Source organism: Colias philodice, chromosome 2, assembly GCF_061535455.1.
Source record: "Colias philodice isolate Cphi_HAF_F1 chromosome 2, ilColPhil1 Martin Lab GWU primary, whole genome shotgun sequence".
Lineage (NCBI taxonomy): Eukaryota > Metazoa > Arthropoda > Insecta > Lepidoptera > Pieridae > Colias > Colias philodice.
The window spans coordinates 1,760,902-1,774,439 of NC_143087.1; the positions used below are offsets into that span (position 1 = coordinate 1,760,902).

Genomic DNA, 13,538 nt, shown 5'->3' on the forward strand with positions numbered 1-13,538 from the left:
GGGACGGGGTAAAGGTGATTTTCATGTGATTAAAAATTAAACCTATAGTCCGACCTATAGTAGACTTTTCACTGTAACGATATCGCATCTATGCGGGTGAAACCGCAGGGCATTGCTAGTAATAAATAAAATTATACAAGTAACAATAGTGCTAGAGTTCGCAAGAAGATATTTATTTATTATTTAACATAATATTAATTCTTAGATGATATAATTTACATTGATGCAATCATAAACTCATTCAAGTCATAAGCCCACAAACCGCTAGGTACATATGTTTTAATACTTATTGTTAGTTCTTAATCCTAATGAGGGTACTTAGAAAATTTTTAGTATTTAGGTCAGTGTTCTTTTTCAATGACAATTACAATTCCACGCAATTAAGGTACCTAATTTACTAGGATCTTGGGGGTAGAAACCTCCACATTAACATACTAATCAATTTATAGCAATTCCTTTTGACTTCTTAATTTATAGAACCTTATTCACAGCAGTCGTGGCCGAGTGGTTAAGGCGTCTGACTCGAAATCAGATTCCCTCTGGGAGCGTAGGTTCGAATCCTACCGGCTGCGTAGTTTTTTGTAAATTTTGGCAACCTTATATGACGTAGAAATGAATAATATCTCTGTACTATTTTTGTTTCATTTTTGAACACGAGGGTTCAAAAAAGAATAAACCTTTTTATGGTGGACTTTAATTAATTTAATAAAAACTCTATTAAATGAAATAAATATGTTTATTTTGTCTGTCGAAGGTTTCAAATATTAAATATTATCTGTACTGTGTTTACAAAACAGAATCCTTCCTAAATTTTAAAACGCGGTCGAAACCCTCACTGATTTAGTCCACTCTTTACATTTTATTATGCCCATCCTTTTTATTCTGTTTATTTTAGTAGGTCTTGGACTATAAATTTATACGCGAATCGTTAATATCTAAAGAGATTATTATCAAGAAGTAAATAATTCAACCTTGTGTAATGAGTCAAATAGTAGAATGCGATGCACATAGTATGTTATCTAACATGTTTTATCTTTTAAAAAATTTGGTTTAGTAGTTTATTTTTTCATAGTTTACCTAAATAAGTAATCTATATCTATAAAACTCAAAGGTGACTGATATAGTGATCTATCAACGCACAGCCCAAACCACTGGACGTATCGGGCTGAAATTTGGCATACAGGTAGATGTTAGGACGTAGGCATCCGCTAAGAAAGGATTTCCCGAAATTCTTGCGGGAATGGGGAAAAACGGGGATGCACGTACAAAGTCGTGGGCGGAAGCTAGTAATGTATAATACACTTTGAGTAGGTTATTGCATTTTTTCGCAAAGTTCACCCGTAACCGCGGCAAAAGCTAGACATACTTGTTGGCTCCTTTGCACGCAAGATACCTAACCCGTTGAAAAGTAGCTAATTCTGGCTTTAATTTATGTCTGTACCAAACGTCATACAAATCAAATCAGCATTACGTGAAAGAGTAACTAACTAATCCAAAAGCACACATCTATACTCTATAGGTAATATTGTCACGGTAGGATTATCTGCTTCCCCGAAAAAAACATTGAAATTGTTAGAAATTAATCCCGCTTGCTTTGTAATACCGCGTATAAAATTCCAATAAAAACAACGCTCCGGCATTTTTAATACACCGTCGATACGGAATATGCCTTTGTGACGAATTAATTTTCGCGTTTGTCATTTTAATTTTTGTCTTTACCATGCCCGGGATAATAGAGTCGGTATTTTACAAAGAACTGTTGAATATTGAGGTCGGTTGTAATACTTCGTTTTAATTCGAGTGAAATTCACTTTTGCTTAAATGGCCGAAGGTAAAATAGCATTGTGGGGCGTTTCTTTGTTTTCAAATATGCCTCGTTTTGCTATTTATAGCACTTTAAATTAATAGTATGAATTTCATGACTAAAGCTGTACTCTGAAGGTTAATTATTGCATTTATTGTTTCACAGTTCACTTAATGTAAGGAGTTTTATTTAATAAATAAAATTTATGAAGTTAATAATAAAAATTATGTTATCTATACTTACGGTTCTTTTCTCTCTCTCTATGTGGAATAATGTCTAAAATATAATAGTACCAGTAAAACTATATTATAATAAAGACATGATAAAAAAATACAGAGAAAACTTTCATATCAGCTATCAGTAGTACTAAAGTACTAAAAATAGAGATGAATTTTTTTTCCGGGAATCGAACAGAACTCATAATCACGCAATTAACTACTGCGCAAATACGTCGCCTGCATACGTCGTCGCATGCAGCCTAATTTTAACAAAGTGGAGCATTTGAGAGAGCGCTCTACTTTCAGCATGTCAGTCAAGGTCAGGTTTTAAATTCAATTGTTTGTATTATATTGTGGTTAGGGAGCCAGGTGCAAATTTGGTTAACTATTTCCTCTCAAGAGATAATTCGTCAGACGCATGAGAGTATAGTATTATAAAGCCTCGTGAACGTCAGCTGGCGCTCGGTTGGGGGGGTGAGCGGTTGTAGCCTCCCACGCACATAGGAAAAAAAATACATTCATTCATTCATTTCCTCTCAGCTAAAAATTTGTCAAATTGTAGCTAACCCAATATCTCAACGAAAAAATATAGTCAGCTGGTTACAACATGGTGTATTATACGTCAGCTGGTGTCTCGAACATGAAAGTTAAATTTAAAGAAAAATTTATTTTCCGTTATTTCCTCTCAAACAAAAATTTACCTGATGATAGCTTATATGTAACTGTGGATAAATATATATGTCAGCTGGCTGTATCTTGGTGGAAAAACCGTCAGCTGATACGGGAGGCTACAACCGCTCTTCCCCCCAACCGAGCTCCAGCTGACGTTCACGAGGCTTCATAATACTATACTTTGATGCATTTTACTAATTACCGCTTGAGAGGAACTTGGTCATAAAATCTGCTGCTGGCTCCCGGACCATTGATATTGCATTAATTAAATTAAACAAGTGTACAAATATAAAGAACAGCCTTCTTAAATTTAATATTTTGAGAATTGAAAATATATTTCAACGTATATTACCTTAACCTTATTTAGTATAAATTAAGTTTAGATATGTAATTTTTCAATAAGAAACAAAACAATTAACACTAACAAAAAATTTACAACTATTTTTTGTTTTATTCGTAAAATATGCGATCATTATTTATAAATTCAAAAAGTTCCGCAGTCGGTAGGATTCGAACCTACGCTCCCAGAGGGAATCTGATTTCTAGTCAGACGCCTTAACCGCTCGGCCACGACTGCTGCATGAAAACTTATAAATATTCGAGATAGTTTTTAATTGAATAAATTTTAAAGAGAAAAGTATTGTATACAAAGCAAAATCAGAGTTGGCATAGCAATGAACTTACTTTGCTAATGCAAAAAACATATTTTTGTATGATGATTAGCTACATCATTAGTTATGTCAATGCCAAATATAAGAAAAATGAATCAAAATAGATCAGTTAAGTTTATTAATGAAGAGAATAGCCAATTCAAAAGAGGATACCAGCAAGCAGTAATTAAACAGACGATAATATGTAAAAACCTATAAACATTTACACCAGAAATGTGTCCAACTTATGGTATGGAAATAGATCAACGAAGTATCAATACAGATACTTCTTAATACTATTATAAAGGCGAAAGTTTGTATGGATGTATGGATGTATGGATGTTTGTTACTCTTTCACGTAAAAACTACTGAACCGATTACAATGAAATTTAGCACACATATAGAGGGTAACTTGGATTAACACATAGGATAGGTTTTATCCCGGAAATCCCACGGGAACGGGAACTATGCGGGTTTTCCTTTGAAAACGCGGGCGAAGCCGCGGGCGGAAATCTAGTATTTCATAGTTCGTATAGATTTCTGTAGGATATAACTACGCACATTAATTACCTTTGTGGTGTGAATCTTCGATGAGGGCTTGTTAAATAAAGGGGATTGCGACCCCATTTATGTCGAATTTTGCACGACTCTCATTGCTTTTCAAATTTCTAGCATATGGTTTGTGTTTTCGTTTATCTGTGTGATTTATAATCTAAAATCTTGTATGATGAAGATCATCTTATTACAGAATGTGGTACATGTGTTATTATTGTGTTATGTAGTTTTCATTGCAACGAAAACATAGCCAAGAAGCATTTTATTATTATTCTCTTATCATTTTCACATGTTTTCAGGAATGTATTGTATATAACCTGTGTAATGGTATCATATTAGTCTTCCTCATCCCTACTAATATTATAAATGCGAAAGTAACTCTGTCTGTCTGGCTGTTACGCTTTTCCACTTAGACCTCTCAACGGATTTTGATGAAATTGGGCACAGACAATCTTTAGACAATGAGAAAGAACATAGGCTACCTTTTATTGCGAAAAAACACGCGGGCGAAGCCGCGGGCGTAAGCTAGTTAAATAATAAAATCAGAGCTTTTATTTAAACAATCTCGTTGATGTTATGATATACTTAATATCCAGCAGATGACTGAAACGTTTATAAGCATAAATATTTTCCAAAATATCTTCATCGTTAATAAATTTAGGAATTTATATTTCTTATCGTAAACATTTTGCACAAAAGAGCATCTCATAATTAGTAGACTTCTTCTTAATTAAGCTCTTCAAGTGAAAGACTCACAGTGTTTAACTGTTTCCTCTGTGTTGACCGGGACAAACCAATTACCCAGTCCAAACGGACAATGTTCGACGCACATCCGGATTGTAAACACTGTCTTTTGTTGCGAAGTGTCAGATTGGAGTTATTCCGAGAGCCCTCGGGGTTCTTTGGTGTTTTTCTGCGACTCTTGATTCTATCTTTGATGTCGAAGTAACGATTGACTTCCTCCTAAACTCGTGAGTAGCAATAACATTTTATGTACGTGACCTTAGCCCCTCGCCTCGGTTTTATTATTATCTACTAGCGGTCCGCCCCGGCTTCGCCCGTGGTACATATTTACGTTTTCTCTACATAAAAACCATCCTCGTACTTCAAGTAATATAATAAAAAAAGAATTATCGAAATCGGTTCAGCCGTTCCCGAGTTATGCGCTTACCAACACATTTTGCGATTCATTTTTATATATAAGAAGATATTATAATTTGTACGACGTAATAAGCGGATGAACCCGCGTGCAAAATCAAGTCTTCCATAGCTCATGTGTTATGCTTATGTATCGTTCTGATATAACCTGTACTCTTGTAATGTTGTTGTTCTTCATCCAAATCTATACAGTGTTTACGTGAAAGAGGGTTTGGGTCATTGTCAAATTTTGCGCAGGTAAACGTAACTGCAGATTTCAAAAATGTGAAAAAGAAAATATTTTAAAATTGAACTTTTCTTTATGCCTGTGCCTGTTAAAACAACTGAAGTATGGTTTATTTAAGTTGGCCGCGATGTTTAGCTAATAATTTAAGATTTATTTCAGATTTAGTGCGTCAGGGTGGTGAAAAAATACAACTCTGTTATCATTATACTTTACTTTTTATCATAAAATTAAATAAGCCAGCCGCACATATTTTGGCTTTTATATTAATTACAGTCTTATATCTTATAATCACCATTAGAAGTACAAGCTTTTTTTTAAGTTTTACAGTAATTCATTTAAAGTTTTAGTCAACTCTGTTACTTTATCAATAATAACAAACCTTAAATTCTACACAACTCCATGAAATATCTATAAATTAACAGCTAATTACAACATATAACCGCTTCATTATCTGGCAAATTAACCTATTGTAATATAGCAGTTTTATATTGAATAGCTTTTGCTAAATTTCGTAAATATGTTCTTTAATCTTCGGGACACGAAAATAACAGAGTTGTAACACAGTAACTTAGTTGTTCTTTTTGTACTATAAGTGAATAAATTGCATACTCTTGATATGTTTTCACGTTCGAAAAGATTGATTTTGGTTTTTAAAACATTTTTCTTACATGTGGGCGGATTTTTTTCATATGAAACTTTGATCCACAGCAAGACACTCTTTTATAATTTGTATTTCCTGCCTAGAGAATTTAACGGCCTTCTTGTCAAATATTTTATCAATAGCATACTTTTCCTTCCGATTCTTAACTTTTCATGGCGTTTTTTAATAGTTTTTACTGGATTTACTGGATTGCCGTCCTTATTTTTAGACTTTTTTCGTTTTTCTCTGTTGCATTGTTTTTAATACGTCTCGTATCTCTTGTTAACTGTTTGTAATTGTTACTTCAATTTTATATAATCTGTAAATAACTGCGATATGTTTCTCTTAACTTGCTTGCTGCTCAGCTAGCGTGAGAAGCATTTTAAGGGCGTTAATAACGGCAGAATATCCTGTAACAATATCTTCAAGGTTACATTTAATTATATATGATTTATTTACATATAACAACTCAAAATTAGTTTAGGAAACCGATTATTAAGAAAAAAAATATTACAAATATAAAATTTCAAACAAAAGTTAAAGAATACATGCTTACTCAACTCTGTTACCATGAGCTAAGTAACAGAATGATGATAACAGAGTTGTAAATTTTACATTCTAAAAGACATAAATCATAGAATAATGCATTTAGTTATTTTTTTATTTCAAATTGAGCATAATTACCCCTTAAACAACAAATTGAACGTAAAATAATAGAAAAAAACGGTTTTACTTACGTTAATAGGGAGGTAACAATGTTGATGCGGAATAAAAACACGCGGCACGTTCAACGCCATGCGGTCGACTGAAATTCAATGTACCCCTCCCCCCGACCTAACGAACGACCAGAATGGCTGCAGAAACCTTGCTCATGCTAATAGAAAGTCGAAAACAGCGCCACCTCTATTTTGAGTAATTATTTATTTAGTAACATAGTAGAGCACACGATTCTAAACACTACGTGGGACAAAGTTAAAAATTTTTTTATAAAATAAATTATAGCACTGATCGGTTTTAAAATCTACTCTTAGAAATATTTACAATATTCTGTTTATAGTAATATTTTAATTGATGTGGGTTGGTATATTGGAAATTGTAGTTATTTTATATTTTCTATAACGAAGTGCTACTTGGGACAGGTCAAATTTGTATGGAAAACCCTTCTGTTACCAGAAAAAACCACAATGTTACTTTAAAAAATAAAATAAAAAATAAAAAATAGGCCTTTCTTTTATTAATATATTATTAGTAATGCGATTAAGTTTGTATTTGCTGAAAGTTTTCAGTGACAGTTAACTTTTTAATGGTATAGAAGTAAAAAAGTTTTGAGGGACAAGTTTACCTGCGCAAAATTTGACAATGACCCGTTTACAAACATCCTTCGATTCATACATGCTTAAAAACATTTGCGTTTATAATATTAGTGCGAAGTATAATTTCTTAAAGTTCCCTAGTCTACCCTCGTAGCAGAAACTAGCGTTATTGTTATGTAGATGCCCACTTTCACATTCAGGAATCATCTACAAGAAAATTCATTAATAAACGTTAAAATAATAATTACCTATATTTATCTGTTGACTCTACTTTACTGCGTCCCATGTGGCATAAACCGCGTATAATCAAAGTGCCGCATCTGCATTAAAATCTAAACTATTCATTGGTATATTTGTGATGAAAGCTAAACATTTCACAATGCACACGTCGAATAAAGAACTGCATAGAGTCAGTGAGTAGGAAGTGCATATCGCAGCATTTTGATTATGACTGTCAGTGTTAGGGCTGATACAACGGTCTTTGCATAATAAGGGCCGATTTTTCAATGCTTGGATAAAACTTATTCGTCGAATAATGTATAAAACTACCATTTTAAAAACGTATTCTAATTGCCCGTATTTGACAGTTTACGTGACATTGTAATATTATCGTGTAATACTTTATTGGACGGATAAGTTTTATCCAAGCATTGAAAAATCGGCCCTAAGATAAATATTGTGTTATTATGTGTTTCTAATATTGGCTTTTTATGATGGTTCAAGATGTTTTAATTGTAATTACAATTTAATAGAAAAGAAAAAGGAATAAGAAATGTATGATGATATATAATTTAGATTCCTCTGTACGTCTCGATAAATTTATTTTAATGGAATTTATAATGAATGCTACTATTTTCACGTTTGAAAGCTCTTTAAAAATTCTAATTAATAAGTTATAGTCTAGTCTATAGTTTCACTTGAATCAGATATAACGATCACCTACCCATTTTTCCCTAAACAAGTGACTACCTAAATATCTAATGTTGCGTATCAGTGCGAATAAGTTTATCGAGCCTTAACATACCGATTTAGGTACCGATTTATGACCCAGGATGCTATGCAACGTAGCGGGCCGTTTGATTTAACTCGTTGTAAATTTATAAACCACGTGGACACAGCATCGATTGCATTCGAGTGTTGATTACAGCTCCGTTTTTAAACGGTTTGTATTGGCTTAACGGTTTTTCATGCGTTTGATGAAAATGCACAACGGAATGAACGGATGATTGTCCTTTTTGAGTTTTGGGTAGTCATTTATGTGAATTTATTTGAAGTATGGTGAGGTTTATTTTGAGCTCTTATTAAAAATATAGCTTTCTCGTAATATTTCAATTACAATTTATATTACACTAGCTCTGCTCCGCGGTTTTACCCGCTGTGCTCCTGTTAGTCTTAACGTGATGATATAATATAGCCTATAGCCTTCCTCGAGAAATGGGCTATCTAACACCGAAATAATTTTTCAAATCGGACGAGTAGTTCCTGAGATTAGCGCGTTCAAACAAACAAACTCTTTGTAGCGACACCTCGCTCTGAATCGCGCAAGCGAAATGTTTTCGCTACAGAGCTATATATACAACTTTCCGACATCATCCATCGGGGCCTTCACGGCCGGCCAGTCGAGTAGACTGGTCGAGGATCCTCCCTTTTTCGATGGAGGAATTCCACCTTCCTTCCTCCACACTCTTCAGCTTTATAATATTAGTATAGATTACATAAGTGGCGTATTTTACATTGATCTTTTGTTTAATATTCAAGAAGACGTGTTAAAGTTATTTTGATGATCAAAGTTTTTACTACATGTATTGAATTACTTAATCTTTAATTGCAATCAACTAATAGCTTCTGCCTACGTCTTTTCGTAATACCAAAACAGCATATTATTTCAGGTTATATCTATTTAATATCAATTTTCAGCAACATACTTTAAAATTTTCGCTCAAAACTTATAAATAAACACGATCATGTTCATTAGTTGTAGTTATACTAATTAAAGACAGAAATAAGAAACACACCATTTTTATTTATTTATTATCCATTTTCAACAACACACGTTTACTTTTTCTGATTAAAACTTATATAAAACACGCACAACTACAAATATTATAATATTATATTAGGTAAAGTTGTAATAATTACAGTACAAACTTCAAAAACTTTAATCTTATGCAAAAGGTTTACTAGCCCAGTTTCGTTCCGTGGACAGGCCATCGATCGCCACTTCACTTGAGTGTTGGCTCACTGCAATGGTTTGCGGTTTTTCTATTTCCGATCAGACTTCTGGTAAAGGTTTGGACTGGATAAGTGCCTTCGTGAACCTGTGTTTATTTAGGTACTGTTGAAATGTAGAGTTTAAAAATGTAGAGAAGATTCGATTTTTAAACTCCAGGAATTACAGGAGTAGCGTTAAGTTTTTAAAGCCAAATACGATAAGATTTTCCCGAGCTGTGATATGAACAACAACATTAGCTGCAAAAACACGAACGTTATTAATTGCATTCAAATACTCTAACCTAACCCAAATATCAATTTTACTCTTCTTATAGTTTAGTCAGATAAAAGCTGAACCAATAATAAAATATGTCGAGTAAAATTTCTCAGAAACTCTTTATTTTGAAGTGCTTCAAAATGTTAGAACGATATCTTTGGCATAGATCTAAAAATACTATAAAATATATGAATAATTTTCTTCGAATTTAACAACTTAATAGCTAGATGCTAATATAGAGAATACAAAGCACTACAAAGGCTGTATTACAATGTTTAAAGATTACATAAATGTCTATTTATAATCGTAAGTAATTTAAACAAAAGGTAATGTTGCCGCAACAAAATCGTGCAGAACGGAGCGTTGCGACTGCGTCATCGCGTCGTCACGTCGCGGCGCCGTGCGATTGGCCGCGGATTGACCCCACTGTCCTCTACGACTTGGACTCGCCACGCAACCGCTGAGCAGAACACTCCCTCACTAAAATAAATTGTCTAAACGCACTCTGTAATTTTGATTAATAAACTTTATACGCGCAAGTTTAATTTCGTCTTCTTTCGCCACCTAAAATCCAGAGACCAGTACGCTACATAAATTCTCTGGACCTTCGACACCGGATCACATCCTGGATTTTGGAGACGCAATCGGCAAGGAAGTCGCAAAATTACAGTGCAGTTTGGTAAGACGGCCAGCTAATTTATCCAACCCTGTAAAGCTTCATCTGAGTGATACTGTGCTTTGTATATTCCAGAGCTTTCGGTGTTGCTTGCCTCCTCACGTGCTTTTACGCTACCGAAGAATCTGCTTCACGTGGCACGTAAGTACTTGTAGCTTTTTACTTCAGTCATTATGTCTCTTTCTGAGCAAAAGGAGCTTAAGGATTTGAGGAAAAAAAGGGGGTTAATCAAATGTAGGTTAACGAATTTTAAGAAATATGTTTCGTCTTTTGAAAACGTGGATCTTGATACACATCAAAGGGCAGAACTAAAACTACGTATACCAGGTGCGCAAAGTTTAATGAACGATTTCAACCAAGTACAAAGTAAAATCGAAGATCTTGTCCCGGAGTCAGAAACGGATAAACTCATAGAATCACGCGTAGAGTTTGAGAGGGAATATTATGTTGTCCTGGCGATGCTGGACTGCATGGTAAACCCAGATAATTCCGAGGATAGATCTGTTAATAAATCCATTGACTGTTCCTTAGCGCACGACCATACGACCTGTAACAATTTTAATAACGATTCAGTAAAATTACCGACTATTTCTGTACCTAGCTTTGACGGTTCACATGAACACTGGGTAGAATTTCGCGACACGTTTTCATCCTTAATTCACAATTCGAAAACAATACCACCGGTTCAAAAATTCCATTATTTAAAGGCGAGTTTAAAAGGCGATGCCAAAATCGTTATAGAAAACGTAGAACTTTCATCCGAAAATTATATGGTTGCATGGGAGCTTTTATTACACCGTTTTAATAACACGCGATTAATAGTGCAAAGTCACATTAAGGCAATATTTTCACTTCAAAACGTCTCAAGAGAATCGGCTATTCAATTACACAATTTAATTGATACAGTTTTAAAAAATTTACGTATTCTTAAAATCTTAGGAGAACCCACGGAATACTGGGACACTTTGATTATTTATATCGTAGTTTCAAAGTTAGATCCTACCACTGAACGCGAGTGGGAACAATTTAAAAATACCTTTTACAAAATAAACAAGGACAAAATTATTAAACTAAACGATTTATTAGAATTCATTAAAGAAAAGGCCGATTTATTAACTACACTATCCGTAAATCACAGTAAACCTAGTATTTCAAATAACTCAAATAAATTTTCTACTTACCAAAATAAAAATTCGTCATCCAAAATTCATTGCAACATAGTTTCGGATAACAAACACTCTAAATCGCAATCCAATAAGTCGCGCAGCCATTACAAGTCATGTTTGCTATGTAACGAAAAGCATCAGCTGTATTCATGCCAGCAGTTTCTCGACTTATCCCCGCAACAGAGGTTTAAGTTAATTACGGATAAAGACTTATGCATTAATTGTATGCGTCCAGGTCATTTAGTTGGTACTTGTCTTTTTGGTCCGTGTAGAAAGTGTGAACAAAAGCACAATAGTTTACTTTGTGATGCAATTAAATTATCACCAATTAAACAAAATACAGTGACGTTAACTACGTACGAGCACCCCTCGCTTACTAATACGCATCCCGTTTCAGTGGTTTCAGTAGATAACGCACACATGCAACTTCAATGTATTAATAATCACGCACAAACCGTTATGCATACAAAGGATGACAATTCTTCGCAACAGATTGTCATATTGTCTACGGCGATAGTTGAAGTATATAATGAATCGGGTGAGTATTATTGCGCACGCGCAGTTCTAGATAGCGGAAGCGAGCGATCCTTTATAACGCAATCGTTTGCAAATAAATTAAATATACGAATATTACAGTCCACTCAACATATTCACGGTGTAGGTAATTCTATTACGCAATGTTCGCAATCTTGTAACATTGAAATTAAATCGCGCGACGGGAGCTTCACTGCCCGTTTTCAATGTTTGATTTTGCCCCAAATTACATCAAAATTGCCTACAACTACATTTAATTTCAATCAATTTAATATTCCTCACAATTTATTGTTAGCTGATCCCAATTTTTACGAAAGTCAACCTATTGATTTACTGATCGGTGCTGATTTATTTTGGGAATTAATAACTGAAGGAAAAATGCGCCTGAAAAGTGGTCCTTTCCTTCAAAACACCAAATTAGGTTGGATAGTGTCAGGTGCAATTAAATCTTTTCCGTATACTAGTAATAAAAAATTATCACATATTAATTGTAATTATTCGACATTATCCACGGAAGATGATTCACTCGATAAGTTAGTTAGGAATTTCTGGGAATTAGAAGAATTATCCGCGCCTAGCAATAAATTACAGCAATTATCGAGCGAAGATAATATTGCTTGTGAGGAACATTTTATTCGCACAACACGTCGACTTTCCGATGGTCGTTTCTGTGTTTCAATTCCGTTGAAACAATCACCTGAGTTATTAGGTAATACACGCGCACAAGCTGAACGTCGTTTTTACGCGTTAGAGAAACGTCTTCAGCAAAATACTAATTATAAAAAGATGTATTCTGATTTTATACAGGAGTATATTAATTTAGGTCATATGAGTCTCGTCAATACGTATGGGAATCCGCACTATTTCCTACCGCATCATGGTGTGTTTAGGGAGCACGCCACCACAACTAAATTACGCGTAGTTTTTGATGCGAGTATGAAGTCTAGTTCCGGCGTATCATTAAACGACATACAAATGATTGGACCTGCTATTCAAGGTGACTTGATTTCTATTTTATTACGTTTTCGCGAGAATAGGTATGTTGCATGCGCTGACATTGAAAAATTTTACAGGCAATTGAATATTGCTGAAGATCAGCGTGACCTGCAGCTGATCTTGTGGCGGGATGATCCCTCAGAGCCGCTGAGGGTGTACCGACTCAACACCGTGACGTACGGAACGGCATCCGCACCGTATCTAAGTTGTAGATGTTTAAAGGAATTAGCCAAACACTCGAATATTCCGTATGTAGCCGATACTATTAATAATTGTTTTTACGTTGACGATCTCATAGTTTCATCGAATTCTATATTCGAATTAGAAAATATTTGTAAAGAAACTAGTAGTCTTTTAGAGTCAGCTTGTATTAAATTACGAAAATGGATTTTTAGTCATAATTTAAATTTAATTACGCCTAGCGTTAATGAATCGCAAACAC

The 13,538-nt window shown here is 34.2% G+C and overlaps 2 non-coding genes across 2 annotated transcripts; one reads left to right on the forward strand and one right to left on the reverse strand.

Annotated features, from left to right (window-relative positions):
- Positions 1 to 490: 490 nt before the first annotated feature.
- Positions 491 to 572, forward strand: TRNAS-CGA (transfer RNA serine (anticodon CGA)). The gene has a single exon. It is a non-coding gene; the product is annotated as a tRNA-Ser (tRNA).
- Positions 573 to 3,189: 2,617 nt separating this feature from the next.
- Positions 3,190 to 3,271, reverse strand: TRNAS-AGA (transfer RNA serine (anticodon AGA)). Its single transcript has one exon. It is a non-coding gene; the product is annotated as a tRNA-Ser (tRNA).
- Positions 3,272 to 13,538: the final 10,267 nt, after the last annotated feature.